The sequence below is a fragment of the Gorilla gorilla genome, chromosome 3 (assembly GCF_029281585.2).
Source record: "Gorilla gorilla gorilla isolate KB3781 chromosome 3, NHGRI_mGorGor1-v2.1_pri, whole genome shotgun sequence".
Lineage (NCBI taxonomy): Eukaryota > Metazoa > Chordata > Mammalia > Primates > Hominidae > Gorilla > Gorilla gorilla.
Genome location: NC_073227.2, coordinates 67331603 through 67357023, shown reverse-complemented (window position 1 = coordinate 67357023; position 25421 = coordinate 67331603). Strand labels below are relative to the sequence as shown.

The following is a 25421-nucleotide window of genomic DNA, read 5'->3' as shown; positions in this document are numbered from 1 at the left end:
TTCAAGTTTATTTAAGCCCCCAGAGAAGTTTGGCACACATAGGTGCAGCTTGCCAGAACTCAAATTCCAACCGGTGAGATGGACGATTTACCTATGGCTACGGCTGGTCTAAATGTGCCCCGAATGGGTACTGGGTGATTTCTCTACTGTGTTGCTTTTTGCTTTGCAGGGTAGCACTGAATTTCAAAGCAAACTCCAACAATCACTGTGCTTTCTCTCCCCCAAGCACACAGATTCTCTCTGTGTGTCTTATGGCCACTGCTAATGTCAGAGCATGGAGAAGAGGTGTAATAACAATTCAAGATTGCCTTTTCTTCCTTATGCAGTGCCTCGTTCCTTGACATGATGTTAAAATTATGTACTGTGATCACGCAACTGATTTTTGGTTCGTTTAAAGATGCTTTCTTGTGTGAATATGTTCAGTTTGGTGCATCTACAGGGGATGTGAATGATTTCTGGAGGATTCTATATTGGCATCTTGCCCCACCTCCTCCTTGCTTCTTATAATTATGTAACAAAACTTAGGTGTTTGCCTACTTACCCTTCAATCCCAGATTTAGTTTCAAAAATTATATGATTGCTGTTTTTATTATACTTTAAGTTCTAGGGTACAGGTGCACAACGTGCAGGTTTGTTACATATGTATACATGTGCCATGTTGGTGTGCTGCACCCATTAACTCCTCATTTACACTAGGTATATATCCTAATGCTATCCCTCCCCCCTCCCGCACTCTCAATGTATCCTAGTCTACATCCAGGAATAGATAAAGACACTTTAAATAAAAATGAAGTCATTTATGTTAGTTACTTTGTTGTTCCACTGTTATATTGTTAATGCACATTCTATGAATTTGTTGAAATGTATAAAGAACATGTATTGACCATTATCATATTTTATACAACATTTTCAGTAACTTAAAATTTCTCTGTGTTCTGTCTATTCATCCCTTCCTTTTCCCAAAACCACTGACAACCACTTCAGATCAATAATATTTTAGGCATACACTGGAATTTCCTTTTGAGAGATTGCTCATATTCTGGGAATTGAGTTAAAATGTCTTGATGAATTAACTTAAGCATTAAAACTGTCTTATAAGGTCTATTATACTATTTCACTGATATAGTTTGGATATTATTCCTGCCCAAATCTCATGTTGAAATGATACCCCCAATGTTGGAGGTGCAACCCTGTGGGAGGTGACTGCATCATAGGGGAGGTTTTTAATGAATGGTTTAGTGCCATCCCAGTGGTACTACCCTTGTGATAGTGAATTCTCATAATAGCTCAGTCATTTAAAAGTGTGTCACACCTCCCACATTGCTCTTTTGCTTCTGCTATGCTATGTAAGGTGGGTGCTCCCTCTTTACTTCCTTGATTGGAAGCTTCCTGAGATCTCCTCAGAAGCAGAGGCTGCTATGCTTCCTGTACAGCCTGCAGAACCGTGAGTCAATGAAACCTATTTTCTTTATAAATTACCAAGTCTCGGGTATTTCATTATAGCAATGTGAGAATGGACTAATACATTTGCCAGTTTATACATACGGATATTTAGTAGCCAATTATTTTCCAAAATTAAAATATGTAACAAACCAGGATTTGAACTTGCTCCAGGGTCATCCTTAGGATGTTGCTACAGTATTATTTGTAACAGTCAACTACTAGACAAAACTAAATTTCAGTACTGGAGGATTAGCTAAATAATTTATGTTATATTCAAAGAATAAAACTCTATGCTTCCAATAAAATTGTGTTTTGTAGAATGCTTAATTATGTGGCAAAATGTTTAAAGCTAAATTAAAAGGGAGAATACTAAAAGTTTATATTTACTACCATCATACTAACAGTATGGATATAACATTTGGAAGATAATCTATCAAATGATTATCCCTGCAGGGTTAGTTTATGACTATTTTTAAAAATTATAATTTTCAGTATGTTTTCTGTAATTTTAAATTTTATATGAAATCATGCCTAATTATTCAAATTATATATGAAATATATGTCATATATAAAAACATAACTATCCCTGGGTTCTTAGATTCATATTTTATTGAGTTACATAGACATATAACGTATAAAATTTAATCTAATAAGCAAATTTGTGGATTTTCACAGGCCAAAAACTTTTTCACCCTTAATATTTACTTAAGCAAATAGTAAAAATCAAGAAAACTAGGGAAGAACAACATTAACAGTCTCAGTATACTCCTTATATTAGTTTCCTGGGGCTGCTGTAACAAATTACCACAAATTTGGTGACTTAGATCAGTAGGAATTCTCTCCCGGTGTTTGAGATGGAAATTAAATAGCGAGGTGTCAGCAGAACTTTGATCACTCAAGGCTGTAGAGAAAAATCCCGCCTTGCCTTTTTCAGCGTCTGGTGACTCTAGGCATACTTTTTGGTTTGGGGCTACATGACTTCTGTCTCTGCCTCTATCTTCTCATGGCTTTGTTCCCTGCATGTCTCTGAGTCCCAACTCTCCTTTTGCTTTCTCTTACAAGAACACTAGTTGTTAAATTAGGGCCTACTCTAAATCCAAATAATCTCACTTAGAGATTCTCAGTTACATCTGTAAAGACCCTGTTTTCAAATAATGTCACATTTATTGGTACTGGGAGTTAGGATTTTGACATAGTTTTTTGGAGCCACTATTTTACTCACTGCATTAGTGTCTCTGCTCTGGGTATTCTACTACTGAACACTCCCTTACCATACCACCTTTCTCCCAACACAACATGGCTAATTCCCTCATTTCTTTCAAGTATTTGCTCAAACATTGTCCACTCAACGAGCCTCTTCCTAAGTATCCCATTTAAAACTGCAACTTCCAGCTTATATTTATTCCCTTTTATCTCTATCTTGAATCTTGTAGCAAACTATAATTTACATTTGTATTATATTATGGTCAGCCCTCTTAAGAGGCCTACAGGTGTTTTACTGGTGAGAATTTCTTTACTCTTTCCTAGAGATCACAACTATTCTAGAATTTATGATAATCACTTCCTCACTTTTCTTGATACTTTTTGGACATGCTTAATGATGCATAAATAAACAACAAAGTTTAGTGTTGTTTTTCAGAAGTGTATGTAAATAGTTCATACTACATACAGTTTTGTGTTTCTTGGTTTCTGGCTTTTGGTGCCAACATTATGTGAAATTTTACCCATACTTTTTGGATATACATATATATTTTTCATTTTTCTCACCGTAACATTGTATAGATATAACACAATTTATTGGTCCACACTTCTTCTAAACACTTGCTTTGTTTACAGTTGGGATAATTATGAATAAGGCTATTATAAAAATTCTGTACATTTAAACTGACACTCATAAGCACACAATTCTGTAAGTTGCATAACAGTGTAAAATTAGTAGAACATGATATTCAACTTCAGCAAACAGGCCAGACTATTTTGTAAATAAATATTATCAATTTCTACTCCAACAGCACTGTATTACTACACACTCCTTCAATACTTAGTTTTGTCAGACATTTAGTGTTTGTGAGTATGAAGTGGTACCTAACATTATGATTCCCTCAATTAGTAGCAAAGTTTTAATGCCCTCAATTTTTATTCCCCTAGTTAATCGTAAAGTTAAGCATTTTTAATACATTCTTGGATATTTGGATTTTCTCCATTGTGAAGTGCTTATTTAAGTATTTTTCCCATTTTTCTACTGGGTGACCGTCATTTTCTAATTAATTTGCAGTAGTGTTTGCATGTTCTAAATATGAGCGTTTGTTGGTTTATGCTTCACAATTATCAGACTCACCACCTTATATATCCATTATTTTAGTGGTCTCTTGATGAATACAAGTATTTAATTTTAACTGAGTCAAACTTGTCAATCACTGACTGACTTTATAATTAGTGCCTTTTTTGTCATGTTTAAGAAAGCGTTTGCTATACTGACATCATAAAGAAAATCGACTGTATTTTCCGTTAAGTATGCCCTTGCAAACTTAGATGTTTCATATACATGAAATTGACTCGGGGTTATGGAGTATAATATGATTGACTTTCATTTTGATTTCCCATATAAAATACCCAAAGACTCTTTTCCCTGTATTGTAATATACATAATTTCCCACTGTTCTTTATCATTATCATCACAGTAAATCTAAAATACATTTTACTAGTTGTACCTCTGCTGAGATTTAGTCATATGAGTAACTGAGAAAATAATATCTCATTTATTTTAATTAACTAACTCACTCACTTCTTAATTTATCATTCATTCAATTAATATTGATTGTATATTAAAAATGTACCATGCACTGTGCTAGGCAAATAGGTAATAATAATGCACCTGGAAAAATTTCTTTCCTCATTGAGTTTGCATGTGAAAAGATAAACAATAAAGTTTCCTTAGATATTTTGGACTATCTCTTATCTTTATCCAGTTATCATTTCCTCATGCAGGTCTTCCTTAGCCACTTTATTCAAAATGGCAATCTTCTATTAGTAAGAATCCCCTCATAAATGTTCTTTTTCTTCTCGGTATTAATTAGTACTAGAAATTATAGTATGCACGTTATTTGGTAAGCAGTTTATTGCTTATTTCCCCACATGTGAGCTCAATGGGGAATCAATTAATTAAAGAGGAGATACTATCCTGCTACAATATCCATATAATTAATATTTAAATATTACTGTTACAATATCAATATATGATAATAAAAAAGCATAAAATACAAACAAAGGAATAAAATATTCAGATGTATCAGTTAGAAAAACAATTCAGGCAACAATTCAGAGAAAAAATTTGGGAAGAAGGGATAGTCAGGGACCAAAGTTAAGTGGTTATAAAGAATGTTAGTTATTTCAGTCAAGATCTCCCAGAAAAATAGGACCAATAGGATGTCCATGTATACAGAGAACTATTTATTAAAAGGAACTGGATCACATGATTTTGGAGGCTAAGTACCAAGATCTGTAATTAGCACATTGGAGACCCAGGAGATCTGATGGTTTAGCTCCAGTCTGATTCAAAGTCTTGAGAATCAGGAGAGCCAATGGTGTAAGTTCCAGTCCCATGGCCAGCAGTCACGAGACCTTAAAAGAGTTAATATTTGAGTTCAAGTCCAATGTGAGGAAAAGACTGATGTCCCAGGCCAAGATAATCAGGCAGGAGAAATTCCATTTTATTTGAGGGAGGATTAGCCTTTATGTTCTGGTCAGACCTTCAACTGGTTAGATGAGGCTCACTCATATTTGTGAAAAGAATCTGCTTCACTCAGTCTACCCATTCACATGTAAACCTCATCTAAAATATTCTCACAGACACACACTGGATAATGTTGCAAGAAATATCTAGGTATCTCATGGTCCAGTCAAGCTGATATGTAAAATTAACCATCACCTTACTAGTAAGGATAATGGCTGGAAATCATGGCAATGGAGGGGCAATTAGAAAAGAGAGAGTCAGCATTTTCTGAAGAGGATCAAGAAAAATGTGTTGATCAATTAAATAAAGAGTTTTGGAGATAATAATTCATTTTCAATGAAACAGAAATTTAGGAAAGAAGTGTAAGTTTAGAAGGGTGATCATGAAATTTTTTAACAATGGGAAATTGTTTAAATGATTTGAGACATGAATTATGGCAGTTTTATAAAGGGATATGTATTGAAGAAGAAATATTTGAATTAATGATAAGGATAAACACATAGTAATTGGTAATGGAAGTCAAGAAAATAAATCTGATTAAAACTTTACCTTTAGATTGAAAAAAGAACCTAAATTGAGGCCATCAGATATTAAACAATGCCACATACAGCCTTTGGGTAAGCAATTCCAGGCTATTGAAAAAGCCGTTGTGAGACAGCTATTTGCATAAAAATCTTACAAGAATGTCTCCCTTATTTATTATTAATTATTGTTCTATAGAATATTAACGATGGAGCAAATTAAAGATAAGTACAATATTATGACTCATAAAACCTTATAAACGTTTGTAAATGTAATTATTTATAGAAATAAGAGTTGTTCTTTTTCTTTTTTAGAAATGGAGTATATCTCTAGTTATCAGTAAATAGGACTAATGCTCAGTCTCCTAAAGGTAATTCATTTATTACAATAGCTATCTTTCCTTGTTTGATTTGAAAAGCTTACTTAGGAGCTGGTCTAGTTAAAATATTGCCGGGTTGTGTTTAGTATGCATATTAAAGTAAAACTAAACTGACAAATTCAGCTTCATGTTTGTAAAGATATCACAGGGGAGAACAACAACAAAAACTAATGGAATTTTTAGAAAAAAAAAATTCAATGCCTTGTTCTGTGCCTGTTTCTCTGACAGAATCTATGTGAGATTACCATTAGAAAAGTAGCTTCCTATTGGTTGAAAACCCCAACGTGAAAGACATATAACACCAACTGTGTTCAATGTCATTGTTGACCAAAATGCTGCTGGATGCCTTTAAAATTACTGCTCAAATTTTTTTTTTCTTAAGGATCACATCTGTAAATAGTAGACTACATCAATGTAAACGTCTCAAATAATTAAAATTTTGAATATAAAAACTTTATTTGACTGTTTAAGTATAGTAATCCCTACTGTGAATACTAAAGTGTGATATTCCATGTGTAGTACACTATGAAGATATAAAAACACATTTTAAATTTTGATTAAATAGTAGTAAAATGTAAGTTTAATTGGTGTTGATATTCGGACTGTTGCTGATACTTTAAGCTTTCAGTAAATCAGCCGATCTTATAAGTGACAGACAAAATGAGCTATACAAATTTTTAGAGTCAAGTTTGCTATTTTAGAGATTCTTATATAAAATCACATATATGTTTTAGAGATTTTTATATATGTCTGTAAATCTGTTAACACCTTGTAACTTGTTTTCACAGGTTTAAAGTAATCAATGCATACTCTGTTTTTAAGATGCTCAAAGTTAAGAAAACAGCTTGCGAGTGATATTGGAGATCCTCCTATTCTTTCTCTCCTTCTAAACTCTAATCTCCAATTTAGGCAATTGTTCTATGTGGATGATAAGAAAATCTCTTAGATTCTTATCCTTATCTCAGCTGAGACATAGTATTTGCAACTATGACTCAGGGTTTTTCTTTTTTCCCAGGTAATAGAGAATTTACTGAATAACTATTCATCAGCATGATGGGCTCTTACAAGGTAGAAGAATAATACACCTGGGCCGGGCGCGGTGGCTCTCGCCTGTAATCCCAGCACTTTGGGAGGCCGAGGCGGGCGGATCACGAGGTCAGGAGATCGAGACCATCCTGGCTAACACGGTGAAACCCCGTCTCTACTAAAAATACAAAAAAAAAAAATTAGCCGGGCGTGGTAGTGGGCGCCTGTAGTCCCAGCTACTCGGGAGGCTGAGGCAGGAGAATGGCGTGAACCCGGGAGGTGGAGCTTGCAGTGAGCCGAGATCGCGCCACTGCACTCCAGCCTGGGCGACAAAGCAAGACTCCGTCTCCAAAAAAAAAAAAAAAAAAAAAAAAAAAAAAAGAATAATACACCTGCTGATAATCTTGTTTCTTCCAATAGTTTATACTAATGGAATTTAGAGCAAAAGTAGATTCTTTGTCTTGCTTATGAAAGTAAGCCAATTAACTTGATCCTTACTATACATTAAATTGTGTGCCATTAATCCTTTTTTCACACCAATTTCTATCATTCATCTCATTTTTATCTATTTGAATTCTGAAAAAAATGAAATATAAACGTTTGATAAACATTGTTTAACCATAAGTATCATTTAAATATAACAGGTATAGCTATAAATGAAGTAGACAAATTTTACATGTGTACATCTTTATTCTAATTAGACATGTTTGCTCATTTCTGAAAATGGATGTCCTACTTACACTATTTCAAAATGAATATATTACCATATTGATAAAGAAAATGATTTTGATGGGGGGCTTTAAAGAGTATTCATTTGTTAGAGTTTTGATTTAGAAAGCAATATATTTAGATTTTGCTCTAAAAGTCCTTTTATTGAGTCTTAATGGAACACTAATGCCCATATCTAAGTATCTTTCTCATCTAGCTCTATGTACCAGAGACAAAAATAAGTCCATTATATTCTGTAGTGTGTGTGTGTGTGTGTGTGTGTGTGTGTGTGTGCGTGCATATGCTCAGCAAGGTAGCAGTTCTTTAAGGGGAAAACAGGAAATGTAAGTCTATAAGCCTGCATTTTCAGACTTTAGGGCATCTTAACTGCTTTTCTCTGAAATCTGACCTTAGTAGTTTAAGAAAATTCTAACTTTAAACAGCCCTTTTTTTCAGGCTTTTAAATGTGACTCGCTATTCTACTAAAATTTTATTTTTTCATTGCAGTTGAGCCTGTAAACAACATTTATAAAAGAAAAATTATTTGCTTTTTAAAATACCATGAACCAAGAACAATTATTTCACACTGTATATGAGAGAAATATGATTTCCATGTTAGATGAGGCTTTAAAGCAGTATTTTCCTACATGTTAAGGTACATCCTAAAGAAGTTGTAATACAATATATACATTTAGAGAAAAAATGTGGAGATTTGACTTCTATAATAACTATTCATTGCAACTAATTGGCACTTCTCTTAACAGAGTTGTCAAAATATTTGATTGATCATGATTAATTGATATTTATATAAAAATATAAATTACCACTTTTTAAATTTTGAATCCTTGATGATCATTTTCAAGCAATGTGATGTTTACAAAATGGTTGTACAATGGTTGAACTAATTTACGCTTCCACCAATAGTGTAAAAATGTTCCTATTTCTCCAAATCCTCTCTAGCCTCTGTTGTTTCCTGACTTTTTAATGATCACCATTCTAACTGGCATGAGATGGTATCTCATTGTGGTTTTGATTTGCATTTCTCTAATGACCAGTGATGATGAGCTTTTTTTCATATATTTGTTGGCCACATAAATGTCTTCTTTTGAGAACTGTCTGTTCATATTCTTCACACATTTTGATAGGGTTGTTTGTTTTTTTCTTGTAAATTTGTTTCGGTTACTTATAGATTCTGGATATTAGCCCATTGTCAGATAGATAGATTCCAAAATTTTTCTCCCATTCTGTAGGTTGCCGTTCACTCTGATGATAGTTTCTTTTGCGGTGCAGAAGCTCTTTAGTTTAGTTAGATCCCATTTGTAGCTATTCCTCAAGGATCTAGAACCAGAAATACCATTTGACCCAGCAATCCCATTACTGGGTATATACCCAAAGGATTATAAATCATTCTACTATAAAGACACATGCACACATATGTTTATTGCAGCAGTATTCATAATAGCAGACTTGGAACCAACCCAAATGCCTATCAATGATAGACTAGATAAAGAAAATGTGGCACATATACACCATGGAATACTATGCAGCTATAACAAAGGATGAGTTAATATCCTTTTCAGGGACGTGGATAAAGCTGGAAACCATTATTCTCTGCAAACTAATACAGGAACAGAAAACCAAATACCACATGTTCTTACTCATAAGTGGGAGTTGAACAATGAGAACACATGGACACAGGAGGGGAACATCACACTCCAGGGCCTGTCGGGAGTTGGGGGTTTAGGGGAAGGAAGCATTAGGAGAAATACCTAATGTAGATGACAGGTTGATGGCTGCAGCAAACCACCACAGTGCGTGTATACCTATGTAACAAACCTGCACATTCTGCACGTGTGTCCCAGAACTTAAAATATAATAATAATAAAATAAGTATTTCAAATGCTAAGCAATTTTGGTTATAGTAAAAAGTTCAATTAATTAAAAAAAACCCCTAAAATTAGAAAAAAACATAAAACTAAAGTGTTTTACTTTTCATGAAAACTTATCAAAAGTAGTTTAAACCATCCTTGCCTACTTGTCACCTAACAATGTGGAGCACTATCTTTCTTTACGCACTGGTGAATTGTCATATGCTTTTTAAAGTTTGGATCAGCTTCCTGCATTGTGTTCTTTATACTTTCAGTGTCTTGAAGCAACTTCAAGGGTTTTTTTCTAATGTGAAAATTACTTCCTCTAGGACATGTTCATTCTGTTCATCACAACTACCTTTCTCATTTATGTTAAGTTCTCTTCCAGTAAGTTTCCGTGGCCTCATACCTAGAGACTCAAATGACAGCTGTGTCAATATCCCATGGTCAGCTGTCTTCTTATTGTATCTAATTTCACATCCAGCATTATTCCTTTTCATTTCTTTTCTGCACTTTTATCCATTGCACATTTCCTTCTTTTAATCATCCGTTTTGTAAAATGTCATGTGAGTTTATCATGGGAAGGCATGGAGGCGACGTAATTAAAAAAAAATGGACTTAGGACCTTCTCCCAACTTCTCATTTCTAAATCAGAAGATATAAATAATATAAACTACAGAGACACGTACATCAACAATGGAAACCTAGGATGGTTTTCTAATTTGTGAAAACTGGAAATAATTATGCATGAGATAGAATGCTCATTGCTAAATTGCAGAGTAGCGTATTGACACATAAAACCATCTGCAAAACTAAAATCAAGACATCTACTCCAAAGTAAAGACGTATATACTATACAGACAGGGCAATTACATTTGATGTGCAGTTGTGATAGGGTGCTGGATCAGAGGGACAAATTAATACAAAGGACATTATTTAAACAACTGGCAAAAAATAACCTATAGCCTGTAATAGATAATAATATTATATCAATGTTAATTTGTCTGAAGTAGCTAGCTGTAGTGTAATTACATAAGAATATTTTTGTTCTTAACAATTATACACTGAAATATTTAGGGATAAAGAAGCATGATGTCTACAACGTACTTTCAAGTTTAGAAAAAGACTAATGAGGATTACGTACGTATATGTAGATGCAAAACCATATCACTATGATTATGTAAATCTATCTATATCAACATTTATATCAATTCCTATACATGTACTATATCTATATATTTCTCTATATCTTTCTATATCTATATATATAGAGAGAGAATATGGGGGAAGAAAGAGAGAATTATAAAGCAAAATTCTAACCACTTGTATATTGGTAAGAGTTTATAGGAGATTTTTTTTTTATTCTTGAAATTCTTCTGCAAGTTGAAGTTATTTTATAATGAATAGTAAAAACAAATTGTTTTTGTGGTTCTGTCATTAACCCATATACAGCCAGGAACATATGTTTCATTCTGTTTTTGATCTTTCAGGATGGTTTTAAATAATTCTTTAAATTAATGTGAAATATATCTATGGTTCTGAAGTCAAAACTTTAAAAGCAAATTTATTCAAGGAAGTTTAGCTTTGATTTATCCCAGTCTGTTCTACCCTTTGCCTTCATTTCCCCCTTAAAACAATTTTTTTAAATTTTTATAATTTATATTTTGAATTAATATTTATATAGTATACTTGATTATATATATATAATATGTACTTATACTTACATATATGTCATTTACAATTACACACATATAAATATACACACAAAGCTTGCTTTTTGTTCAAAAATATATTCTGATATTACTCCAGTGACAGAGAATTCTTCCTCGTTCACTTTTACAGCTATGTAGTTATCACGTGGGTTTATCAGTTTATAAAATCAGTACCTTATTCATGGGAATTTAAATTATTTCCAAATTTTCTTATGTATTTGTTTTCTACTAATTATAATTAATAATTAATTGAATTTAATATATATTTCTAAAATGTAATAGTTTCAGTGATTCCATGAATATGTATATATACATATATATAGTGTGTGTGTGTATGTGTATATATATGTGTGTGTGTATATATATACACACATACCAGTAGTGTGTGTATGTATGTGTGTGTATATGTGTGTGTGTGTGTATATATATATACATATATATATATAATATATATACTGGCAAAATATATATAACCTGATAAACATGTGTTTTTGTATTTTATCATTAATTCTTTGAGAATGATTCTTAGAAGTCATCTTAAAAGTATAAATGTATATGCAATTTTGCTAGATATTGCTAATTTACCTTCTGCAGGTGTTGTGCCATTTTGCATTTTCAGCAACAAATTTTGAGAGGATCTGTTTCTCTACTTCGACAACAGCAGTTCTTCAAACTATTGCATTTTTTTGCCAATTGATAATAAATAGTATCTGTATCCATATGTAATTTGAATTCAACTTATTATGTTTACAATTATTTATTCAAATAGTATCATTTTAATTATTTTTCTACATATTCTAGTCCATTTTTATTGTTATCACTTTATCTCTTCTCTATTTTTGAAGCTTTTTAAATATTATTTACATTTACCTTTTGTTGCCTTATGTGTATATGGGTGTATGTGTGTATTACCAGTTTGCCATTTTTAAAAAAGTATATATTTTCATAAAACTTTTGGATTTTTGTAAGAGAATACATTTTTCTTTTTAGATAATATAAAGAAAGTCATGTTTTCTCCTAATACATGTGTTTTTATCCTTACATTTTAATTTTGAATCTACTTGGAAGATTTGCCATCTGGTATGAAAAATGATCCAATTTTACCACTTCCATTTTTTTCTCAGTTGATTGTAGATGACGGATTTTTTTCCTATATTCAGTTCCATTGGCCTTTCAAATTTTTAATATACAAGTACCACATTCTTTAGAATTTTAGCGTGTAGTAATATCTGGTAGAGTTAGTACCCTTCCCCCCACTATTGATCTTCTTATTTACACTATTCCTACATACTTGGTTTTCTGTTATGCCATTTTCTCTTAACCCTATTCCAAATAATGTTTTATCTTTACCACTCTACCAAATCCGCTCTTTTCAAAGCTATCAATGTCATCTGTATTTTGTTAAATCCAGTGCCTAATTACCATATTCTCATTTTACCATACCCTTCTGCAGTTCTTTAAAGAGTCGCTATTCCCTCCTGCTAAAGCTTTGCTTGCTTTCTTGTATACCACATGTGTCTGGTGTTCTGCCCAGATCATTGGCTACTCCCCCTCATGCAGTTTTTTGCAAAAATCTCTCTTCCTAGCTCAGCTTCTAACTGCAGAAATATCAAAGAAGTTATCCCTCTAACATCGTGTGTTCTTTATTTATTCTCACAACTAAGTCTCTGATGCAATTCCATGTTGTTAAAATTCGCTATAAGCCAAATTCACATCTTCACCCACTCCTGATTGCTAGATTTATATATAGCTCTACATTTCCGCCTGACTGTATAAGAAATACTTGAAACTTAACATATCAAAAATTGAATTACTTATTTAATCCAAAATTTTGCTTCTCCTTTTCAACCCTATCCCAGTAAACGATATCCATTTCCTTCCAGTTGCTTAAGAAAAACATTAACTTCATCCTTGAGTCTGCTCTCTTATGCTTTACATTTAATCAATTATCAAATATTATTGGATATAAATTCAAAATATATCCAGAATTTGTCCAATTATCTTCATCTGTATCACTACCATACTCAACCAAGCTGCTACCATTTGTTATCTATTCTTTAAAAACCTAATATTTAAAGTGATATCCTGCTTCTGCCCTCAGTCCTCTAGAGTCTATTTCCAACATAGGAGAAAAATCAAATATTTTAACAGGTAAACCAATACTTCAGAGTCATCATAATTAATAGAGCTTGGTACTGGCATAGGAGAGACCTATGGTTCAATGGAAGAAAATTGAAAGTTTGTTAATAAAAAGTTATACGTATGGTTAATTTATTTTAAAATTTTAATTTTCATGGGTACATGGTAAGTATATATTCATATGGGATACTCAGACATTTTTATTTAGGTATGCAATGTGTAATAATCACATGAAGGTAAATGGAGTATCCATCACCTCAAACATTTATCATTTGTTTGTTATAGAAACATTCTAATTAAAAATACTTTTAATTATTTTTAAATACACAATTTTTTTTTACTGTAGTTACCCTATTGTGCTAGCAAATACTATATCTTATTTATTCTACCTATGTTTTTGTACCCACTAACCATCTCCACTTTCCCTGTCCCCCCACTATCTTTCCCAGCCTCTGGTAACCATCATTCTACTTTCTATCTCCGTGAGTTCAATTGTTTTAAATTTTAGCTCCCGCAAATGAGTGAGAACGTGCAAAATTTGTCTTTCTGAATCTGGCTTATTTCACTTAACATAGTGTCCTCTAGTTCCATTCATGTTGTTGCAAAAGACAGGATCTCTATTTTTTCATGGCTGAATAGTATTCCATTAGGTATATGTACCACATTTTCCTTATTGATTTGTCTGTTGATGAACACTTATGCTGCTTCCAAATCTTGGCTATTGTGCATAGCACTGCAATAAACATAGGAGTGCTGATACTCTTTGATATATGAATTTCCTTTCTTCTGGTTATATATGTAGCAGTGGAAATGTTGGATAATATAGTAATTCTATGTTTAGTTTTCTGAGGACTGTCCATACTGTTCTCCATAATGCCTGCATTAATTTAAATTCCCACCAAGTGTTTCCTTTTTTCTTAATCCTCGCCAGCATTCTTATTGCCTGCCTTTTGGATAAAAGCCATCTTAACTGGGGTGAGATAATATATCATTGAAGTTTTGATTTGCATTTCTATGATTATCAATGATGTTGAGCACCTTTTCATATACCTGTTTGCCATTTGTATATCTTTTGTTGAGAAATATCTATCAAAATATTTTGCCCATTTTTAAATTGCATAATTAGATTTTTCCTATTGAGTAGTTGGAGCTATATATTCTGGTTATTAATCCTTTCACAGATTGGCAGTTTGCAAATATTTTCTCTCATTCTATGGGTTGTATTTTCATTTTGTTAATTGTTTCATTTGGTGTGCAGAAGCTTTTAACAGGATGTGGTCCCACTTGCCCATTTTTGCTTTGGTTGCCTGTGCTTTGGGGAGTTACTCAAGAAATCTTTGCCCACTCCATTATCCTGGAGAACATCCCCAATGTTTTCTCGTAGGACTTTCATAGTTTGTGGTCTTAGATTTAAGTCTTTAATCCATTTTGAATTGATTTTTGTATATGGTGAAAAAAAGTGTTCTAGAAGCTATATCTCTCCCTCATTTTATATTGAAAAAGTAATTTAAAATTGATCATATCTAAGTTTAAGACCTAAAGTTAGAAAACTCTCAGCAGAGAACTTAGGAGTAAGTTTTTGTGATTTTGAATTAGGCATTGTTTTTATTTTCATGGGACACCCAATATACAAACAAACAATAAATAAATAAATAAATTGGACTTAAAAAATGCTTTAAAAAATATCATGAAGAAAGTGAATAGACAGCCCACATATTAGAATATATTTGCAAATTCAATATGTTCTGATAAGGGACTTGCATCCACAGTATATAAAAAACAATTACAATGAAATAACTGAAAACGAAAGAAAAGTAAAAAGTGGCAAAGAATTTAAGTAGTTATTTATCCAAAAAAAATACAAAAATAATTAACAAGAGCATGAGAAATGTGTTCAATTATGTTTAATCATTAGGGAGCTACAAATCAAAACCAAAAAAGCGATGCCACGTGATATCCAAAAGATGACTCATACTGAAACAAAACAGAAAATAGCAAGTTTTATGGAGAAAATGAAAACCCCATGATTGGTCATGGCATTGTAAAATGATACAGATTCTTTGCGAAACAGTTTGGCTGTTCCTTTAAAAGTTGAATATGGAGTGACCATATGATTCAGCAATTCTATTCATAGATATATACTCAAGAGAAATGAAAACATATGTTTACACAATATACATATATTCTATAGCAACATACTTGCCCCATGTTGGAAACAACCTAAAAGACCATAACTAAATAGTGGATAAACAAATGTGGTTTTCAAACATTAATAAAGTTAAATATTACTCATTAGTGAATAATATTAAAACTTTTAATATTGCTTTGAAAACATTATGCTTAATGAGAGAAGGTAGTCACAAAAGGCAACATATTATATAATTTAATTTATATGAAATGTCCAGAATGGGCAAATTCATAGAAACAGAAAGTAGATTAGTGCTAGCCAGGAACTAGAAGAAGGAAACAGTGGAGATTGACAGATAATGAGTACAGGGCTAGTTTTTGTGAACATGAAAACGTCCTAAAATTAAATAGCGGTGATGGCTCCCAACTACGTAAGTATACTAAAAAAGCAAAAGTAAAAAACCCTCAGTGAATTGTATGTTTTAAAATGATGACTTTATTGATATGTGGATTTTATTTAAGTAAAACTCTTATTAAGAAAAGATGTTTCAAACATGTAAATCTTTTCAATATCTTCACATTTTATTCTGTGTAATAGCTAGCTTAAAACTTGTTAAATTATTTAATGAATATATGAAAAATATAAAATGTATAATATTACAGTGTGGGTGATATTTTTCTAAATTATACAGAATTTTAATTAAGAGTCCATTCAGTAAATGACAGGCAATGTTCACCCTACATGGCAAGGAAGGGACACCTGTTCAAAAAGATCCCAGGAGACTACAAGAGCAATTTCATAGTCATAAGCTGGAAAATAGCTAGGTATTTTAAAGAAACTTTAAGGAACGACAAGACTCCCTATATAAATGGAACATAATGAGCAACAGGGACAAGAGTGTCTATAGGTAGCTGGAGAATTCTACTTATAATTGTTTTTCTTAAGCTGGGAGTTTGGAAACATAGTCCAAGAAAAGTATATTTTGTAACCATAATTGACTGGAAAATATATATCATTACCTATCACTGGTTTTATATTCATCCTAGAACTTAGAGAATATACACAATTTAAGGAAAATGAAATAAGCTTTACTACCCAGTATTACAAAATCTTACCCAGACTAGGATGGTCCTTGTTCGTGTCTGTTTTGAAGAGCTTCACTTTTAACCTATTGTTAGATCTGAAAGAGAATTAGCTTATTTTTAAAACATCTTTTTTAAAAAATCAATTTAATCTATACTCTCCATTCAAGAACATAAATCTGGATGCAAAATGATTTAAAATAAATAAGTGCATAAAACGTTTTGGACAGGAGCAGTCTGAAACAGTTAAACACTGCCACTGCTGACCATTTAATGAGAAAACTAGTGGAGTTACTCTGAGTTGTGCCATAATTGATTACACCTCTGTAAATTTCAGGAAGCTGATATACCAGCGTTTGGTGGGATTAACAGAAGATTTGGAAAATGATAGAAGATGCATGCATAAATTGTGTGTGGGTACAAAGCTCAGTGTTCATTGTTGTTTCTCAGAAAAAGATACGTGTTTTCATTGTGATATGTTTGCTTGATATGTAGTACGTAAATAAAAACAATTTAGATACTATATTTAGCCATCACTGTGCTTTTGTGGCAGTCTTTGGAAGGGGCACATCTCAGAGCTCCCTTCTAGAGAACTTACTGCAAGAAAGAAGGTAGCCCATATCCTCCACCTGGGGCTGGCCCATTTTCACAGAATTTCTGTCCAATAAATGACTTCCTCATAGGCAATCTACGCTGGAGTTCTCTGTTGGACTGGCTGAAACTTTTTCAAAACTCTACTACTGGCTAAAGCTCTTTCTAGTCTTCTTCTCCATTTTCTTTCTGTGTTAACTGCAGTCACATATTATTTTAGGCAGATAACTTTACCAATTTAATTTCTGAATCAGTATGTATCAGTGTGTTGATTTGTAGTGGTTGTGGAGATAATAGCTCTAAGATGTATTTAATGACTTCCTTAGCAGTAAGAGTTTAGACAGTAATACAGAAAATTCTCTAGTTATATCCAGAGAAGAGTGATTTTGGGAAGCAAAAAAAATTAGATTCTTACATTACTGTTGGAAATGACAGATTAATAAAGGATATATAAGTACATAGGCAACTCTTCTTTTCTTCATTATCTAAGATCCCTTATCAACCCTACCATCTTTAATTTTTATATCCCTACAACTGTAAAACCATGTCAGTGGGGAATACAAATTCAGAGGTGAACTTGCATATTTGCCTTAATTAAAGAATTGTATTTTGACTGGTGTAGGTAGTCAAGAAAATAGATCATAAAAATCAGCATTTTGATATGTGAACTAATATATTAAGTTTTCTTAGATGTTTCGAGTTTTCTAAGATAACTGAGCTATTTCTAATGTTAGTGTTTAGTTATAAGTTCACACACAACTATAATAACAAAATAATTGGTAAATACATGTATAGCTTACTTTTAAGCATTTATGCATATATAGCTTTACTAGCTCCCATTGACAGATTAGTAGGCAGTAGAATATAAATCAGAATGTCACTGTCATTTGGAAATAAGACACAAACATATGTATTACAAAATGATTACACACAATCATTACAAAATCAAAAACACATATGTATGTTTTTTATTCCCAAGTGATAGTAATATTCTGATTTATAGTCTACTGTCTAATAATCTGATAACAATAAATAATAAGATCCGAAGAATTATAATAAGGTAAGTTTGAATGTGTTGTGCTCTTTTCCACATTTAAAATGGTTATTAACTTTGAAGGCTATTTGTGTGCATTTGCCATTTTAGAAATGATATTTGTCTGTATTAGTAGGTTTTCCTGGTAAATTTTAACACCATGCAATTTTGAATTTGAGGCCTTTTACTATTCTAAAAAATTGTCCTAGTCTTTCCATCATTATGGAGTATGATTTCCACAGATTTTTATTTCATTTTTTAAATTTAGGCTTATTCTATAGGACCAATCTTCATATAATTAACATTGGCGCCCTCTTATTTACTATTTTTGTATTCATAATTTCCAGGATTAAACTTATCATCCTTCTTTTAAGAACTGAGTAACTAAGGGTAAATCATCCTGTTACCTGCAACAATTCTGTTTTCCTTAAAAAAAAAATCATACTAAAGATGTTTTTCTCTCAAACTTTCACCTAACATTTTTTACTACCTAATGTCCAACTGACACTCCAGAAATACTCTTTATTCTTCTCCATTCTACTGTCTTCCCCTAGGAGACCGACATGTATAAACCAGATCATAAGTGTCTGGGTTACATTTATGTTTTACTAATACAGAACCTGTAAAGAAATCTGAAGGAATACAAAACTTGACATGAAGATAATTATTCCCCTACTTCGTCTCTCAAAGTTGCTTTGAACTGGCTGTTTTATGACATCAAAAGTTACCTTTCCTGTTGTTAGCTTCCTTTGCAAGACATTGACCACGTCTAGGTTTTAGTAATCTCCACTTTTTTCATGCCTTAATGGCTTGGAATACTAACAGTATTGGAGCTATTAGACACACCATTCCCTGTGATTTCCCTTAGAAATCTGGATTCCCTTTCACTCACTTATTTGCAGTTATCCCTTTGTAAATAAACCCTTCTTGACTTACATTTGAATGTGTCTTCTGTTCCCTTTTGTGATACTGACAGACACAGCTACATTTGAGCACTAAACCATACTCAGTGTGTTAAAAGCATTACATACCTTTTTAAAATAAATCTTTGCAATTACATTTGCAGCTTGTATAATATCATCTGCATTTTAGAGATGATAAAATTGAAACACCAAACTGTCCTCCTGCCAATTTCATATGTGTAAATTCTAATCTCCAGTGCCTCAGAATGACAGAAATTTAAAGACAGAGTCTTTAATGAGGCAATTAGGTAAATGAAGTCCTATGTGTGAGTCCTAATCCAATATGGCTGGTGTATTTCTAGGAAGAGGAGATTAAAACACAATGGCACAGACTTAGGGATGACCATACGTGACATAATAAGAAGTATATGTTTGGTTCCTTCACCAAGTTTCTGGCACAGAGGTTCTAAAATACTTGTAACTTCCTAAATAATAATGGTGATAGGAGCATCTTGTGTTAGTCTCCAGTCTCTGACACGAGAACTTCTAACACCCTTGGAATCTCTGAGGTCATAAGTGTCTTTTTGTATGTTAATGAGTTGAACACTGGCTGGGGCACCAAGATACCTTCTGGATGGGGGCTGGTTGCCAGAGCAATCAATCATATAACTGGAAATTTTGGTCCTACTCCTTCACCTCCAGGGAAGGGAGAGGGATTGGAAACAGAGTCCAATAATCGATAAAGAAAATTGTATTAATTGTTCCTACATAAAGGATTATAAAAAACTTTAAATAGCATTTCCAGGGCTTCTGTATTGGTTAACGCATCCACAGCAACTGGCTGTTCAATTATATCTTTTGTAGTAACCTGATTCGGGGCTGGGCGCAGTGGCTCATGCCTGTAATCACAACACTTTGGGAGGCCGAGGTGGGCAGATCACTTGAGGTCAGGAGTTCAAGACCAGCCTGGCCAACAAGGTAAAATCCTGTCTCTGCGAAAAACTCAAAAATTATCCAGGTGTGGTGACAGACGCCTGTAGTCCAAGCTACTCGGAAGGCTGGGGCAGGATCTCTTGAACTCGGAAGGAGGAGGTTAGAGGGAGCCGAAATCGTGCCACTGCACTCCAGCCTGGGGGACAGAGCAACACTCCATCTCAAAATAAATAAATAAATAAATAAATAAAATAAAATAAAATATAAATAAATAAAATAATATGTTTAGGGTAAATAAAGCATTTCCTTGAATTCTGTGAGCTCTTAAGGCAAATTACCAAACAAGAAGGGAGTTGTGAAACCCCTAATTTGTATCCATGTCAGACAGAAGTGCAGATAACGTGGAGACTTACTATTTAATGACTGGTGTCTGAAGGGGGGGCAGTCTTTTCAGGCTAAGCCTGTAACCTGGGGGTCTGCACTAACTCCAAGTATTTAGTTTCAAAATTGAATTAAATTGTAAGACACTCAATTGGTGTCTACAAAGAGTTGGATAATTGCTATGTGTAGAAAACCCACACATTTGGTGTGAGAAATACTCAGAGTAGAGGAAAATGAGTTTTCCTTTTTCCATCTGTGAACACATCAATAAGGTGGCCATTTCCAACTATGGAGAGAGGCTTCAAGAAACCAACCTGCCAATACCTCGATCTTGGACTTCCTAGCCTCCAGAAGTACGAGAAAATAAATTTCTGTTGTTCAAGCCACCCAGTCTGTGATAGTTTATTATGGCAGCCCTAGCAAATTAATGTGTATGCTTAAGCCTTACCTAAAATAACCACACCTAAAAAAGTGCAAGTGTTAATCACAGTTCTGTCAATCCAGTGCACAGTTCTGTCAATCCAGTACTATATTAACCACATAATTTTTCTCTTTAATATATTCTGGCAATTATCATTTGCTGATTGCTTCATGTCATTCATATTATTTTCTCAATTATATTATAAACCCATTAAAAACAGTTTAATAATTTTATATCTTCTAGTGATAAGAACTGCCAATAATCATTTAAGATTTGACAAGTACCAAGCTAATTGTAATTGCATCACCTGTATTATGTCACTTAATTCTCCAAAACTTCTTCTTTTATTTTAATTTAACTAATTGTATCTGTATTTTATAGATGGGAAAAGTGTAGTCAATAGAACTTAAAGAAGTTGCCTATGTTCACACAACTGGTAAACTGCAGAGCCTGGATTCTTACTCAGTCATACTCTGGAACTCGTCTATAGAGCCTATGCTACTAATGATAATTCCTACCCAAAGCGCAGCACAATAATGACCTAGCATGTGGCAAGTCATATAAAATAGGTGCTTAGAAAATCTTGGGGCTATGAGAAACAATTTCAAATACAAAAACGTAACCTAAAATAATTAGAGTTATGTTTAAAAATTAGGATACCTTACTTATAACTTGTGAAATATAGTCAGTATTTCTTTTCAAATTATAATGATTAAAATCTTGTGAATATTTTTAGCTAAAATAAAAAACTAAGAGTGATAACACATTTTAATAAATATTCTTTCAGAGCTGAGAACCCACTCTATCATCATTAAATAGCGGCAGTTCCTGTAAGTTTTTAAGGGTTATTGGAAGATGACTTGACTTGTCTTCATACAGTTTCACCTAAATTGTGAGTTCCAAAATAGCAAGAGTGTTTTCTATTTCATTTACTATTACTTATCTAAGACCTAAAATAGCACTTGACAGACTGTAGTTACCAGTAGATAATAGTGAAATGCATAATCAATAATTAATATAAATCAATAAATAATATAAATGAATTCTAACTATATCAGCTATTATTAAAGTAAGGGACAAGATGGATAAGAAACACTGAAAATATAGTAAAAAAAAAAGCAACTGCTAAGTAAACTGCCTGGTGGGAAACAGAGATAACAGAAAATAACAATAGAAACTTTAAATCACCTTGTTGATATTTGGGTCACATCAAATTAAACGTGCTTCTTAGTTTCACATTAAATGTCTTCATCTCTGTCCTTCACAATAATTTATAAACATAGACATATATGTATCCAAAAAATCTCACAGACTTTTCCAGAATACTCATCCCGATTCTCATCTAACTTAATGTACTGCATATTTTACCTGTCTCATATCCGGGCCTGTTTCACAGAATTTAAACACCACAAAGTTATGGATTTTTGTCAATTTTCTTGCCATAGTTCTTGGCTTATAATCTTATGCTTATGAATTGGTAACTTATCTATGAAAGATGAGTTAAGTGAGTATCCCTTATCCAAAATGTTTAGGACCAAAAGTGTTTCAGATTTCAGATTTTTTGGGGGGTGGGGGGTGGAATATTTGCATATATGTGATGAAATATCTTGGGGAAGGGGTGCGATTCTAACACAAAATTCATTTATGCTTTATATTCATCTTATACAAATAGCCTGAGGTAACTTTATTACAGATTTTTAATAATTTTGTGCATGAGACAAAGTTTTTGTACTCTGAGCCATCAGAAAGCAAAGACATCATGTGTAGAATTTTCCACTTGTGACATCATGTCAACACTCAAAAAGTTTAAGATTTTGGAGCAGGAATACTCAATCTGCAGCACATTTTTTTACAGTCTTTTCTCTCAAAGAAAGCATGTCAAGGGGGAGGACAGACATAGGTCTATGAATTATATAGTAGGTATTTTCTTGTTGCTATTCTGATGTGTAAAACAGATTATTACCAGTACAAATACCAACTCTCAAAATATTACTTTTATTTATGCACAATTGTCATCTAAAGGACCACATTCCCAGATGTTTCAGGAAGATAATATTAGAATTTATGTTATTTATTGAGTAATGAATCATGGATTATTTAATAGGGCTCAGAAAAATTCAAAAATTTCATTCAGTAAAAAACAAATCCTAACTAAAATGATACATGATAGTCTTTCAGTGTCCTACAAATTTTTTAAAAGTTTACATAAAACCAAAAATTTAACTATATAATTAATCCAAATTTTTGCAAACCACATATATATGAAATATCTTTTATGTCTAATATTTGTGTAAAGCTTTATTTGCATAGTCTACATAACAGTTCTCTCATCAGCCTCACCCTATATAAGCACGAGTTAATATAGTACAGTTTTATATCACTATTAGAAATGTATAAAATAATAAGCTACTTTGGATATGGAGATTTTCCAAGGTGACTCTATTTTCTTGAATTATTTCTTTTATTAAATATTAATGATATGTAGCATACAGAGTAAAGTCATGATAAGTTAGACAATTCACCTTGTGGCAAACCTTTACTAATTTCAAGATTAATCATCAAAAGCTCAGCAATACATTGAAAATATCTTATCACTAATTTGTAAATAAATGCAAACACATCCTGTCAGTTAACAAATGAGCCATCAGTCATAGAAAATGTACTACCTTCATCTTTTTATTTGTTTGGTTTTTACTTCTTACTTTAACTTTCAATATACTATTTTTTTAAGTAAAATTTGTACTATAAAATATATAACTTATTTTTACATAGGATCATTTTTGTTATTATTTTTAAGATTCCCCAGAGACTATAGCTGTATACTCACATACGCATTTTTCTCTAACCGTGTAACTGAATCCACCTGGTATTTTTTATGAGGTTAAACTCATATGTAAAACTCATACATACATAAAAATGGTTAAACTCATACATACATAAAAATATGTATTTTTCTAAATAGTAATTTTTCCTAGCTTTTGATTTCAATTATTGTTAAAGATTCTTTATATTTTAAATATAAAGGCAAAAATTTTACTAGGGATTATTTCTTGGTTGTCAATTACTATTCTAGTAACATACTCTTTTCTCAACTGGAGGTTATTGTTTATTTTACTATATGCCAAGGTGAGTTCAGAAGGTGGATATCGATTTGAGATAAGGATGCTTTGGTCATATTTATAAACTGAAATATATATGAAGAAAAGAGAAATTTTAAGATACATGAGAGAGGATAAATTATATCAAAAAATATTAAATTAGGTTTAAAAATTGTTAGAACAAGGCTGACTCTTCCATTGAGACAAGTTGGAAAAAGGACATAGAGATGGTTTTAAGTGTATATATGTCTACACATGCATATAACAAAAAATTCAGACTTTAAATTTGATTTTCTCACTTTCTGTGTAAATCAGGCAAAATAATTGTTGTTAGTTGTAAACAATCAAAATAGCAAGATTTAAAGAGTATTAAATTGACGTTTTATAGTGATTTGGGCTTTAGAGAAGGAAGTATCATAGTGTTTAGCAAAAAACCAAAATCAATATATAATATTCATTTTTCTCTCTTGGCCTGAACAAAGTTCAAATTTGGTTGCTTATCAGTTGACAAATGCAAAATTGTGCTTTGTCATAGTTAATTCCCTCTGTAATTAGCAAAACAGGCTAGAAAAATCAATATTACTAGAAATGAACATTTATGTCACAATAGTGGAATAGACTCTGTAGAACAATATAGCAAGCCACAAGGGAATACTTTGCTCTGGTTTTTTGTGTTCACTAGATAAGTAGAAACTTCAGTTCTATATTCAATGGAATCAGAGAAGAAATCATTCCACATATTACCCAATTTAGTTGGAAAATCTTAGAAGGCTTTTTTTTTGGTGTCATATTCTGTGTAAAGAGAGAATCAATTTCTATCTATATTTTTGACAAGGAAATTAAAGATATAACAATGTGCTCTACAGTGTGTAAGGTAGAGACAGAATCTGTACTTGCATTTGGAATTTGCTTTAGATGATGTTGAAGATGATGATAACGATGTTGTCTTTAGTCCTTCAAATCAGTGTGATTTGAGTTACTTTCATTTTACTGGATATTTTTCCAGTTGTTGAACTTAAAGCTTGAGAGTACTATACTAAATCTTGTATTAATACAAGATTAAATCTTTTAGAAGATTAAATATAATCTTCTAAGCTTTAATCTCACCAACAGAAGCAGTTATTTACATGACAATTCAGTTAATATACCTGCAAATATCTATTGATATTTTTGTCTTTGACTTTTGTTAACTAATCTTAAGAAAAATTTAAATGGTTGATGTGTATATTTTGCTCAGAGCATAGTGAAAAAATTCCTACAACAATTCGGAAGGTATGTATAAGGGATATTGGGATAAACAGGGACTGTGCAGATCTTCGGGG

At 32.3% G+C, this 25421-nt stretch overlaps 1 long non-coding RNA gene across 2 annotated transcripts in view; it reads left to right on the top strand.

Annotated features, from left to right (window-relative positions):
- LOC134758247 (uncharacterized) overlaps nucleotides 1-25421 on the top strand; it is a 33726-nt gene that overhangs the window by 5561 nt on the left and 2744 nt on the right. The window contains exon 1 of one of the 2 annotated variants that reach the window (XR_010133227.1): nucleotides 21789-21893. The exons of the other annotated variant lie outside the window; for it this stretch is intronic. This is a non-coding gene — a long non-coding RNA (uncharacterized lncRNA). Of the gene's footprint in view, nucleotides 1-21788; nucleotides 21894-25421 lie in introns of those variants that run through there. 2 annotated transcript variants of the gene reach the window in all.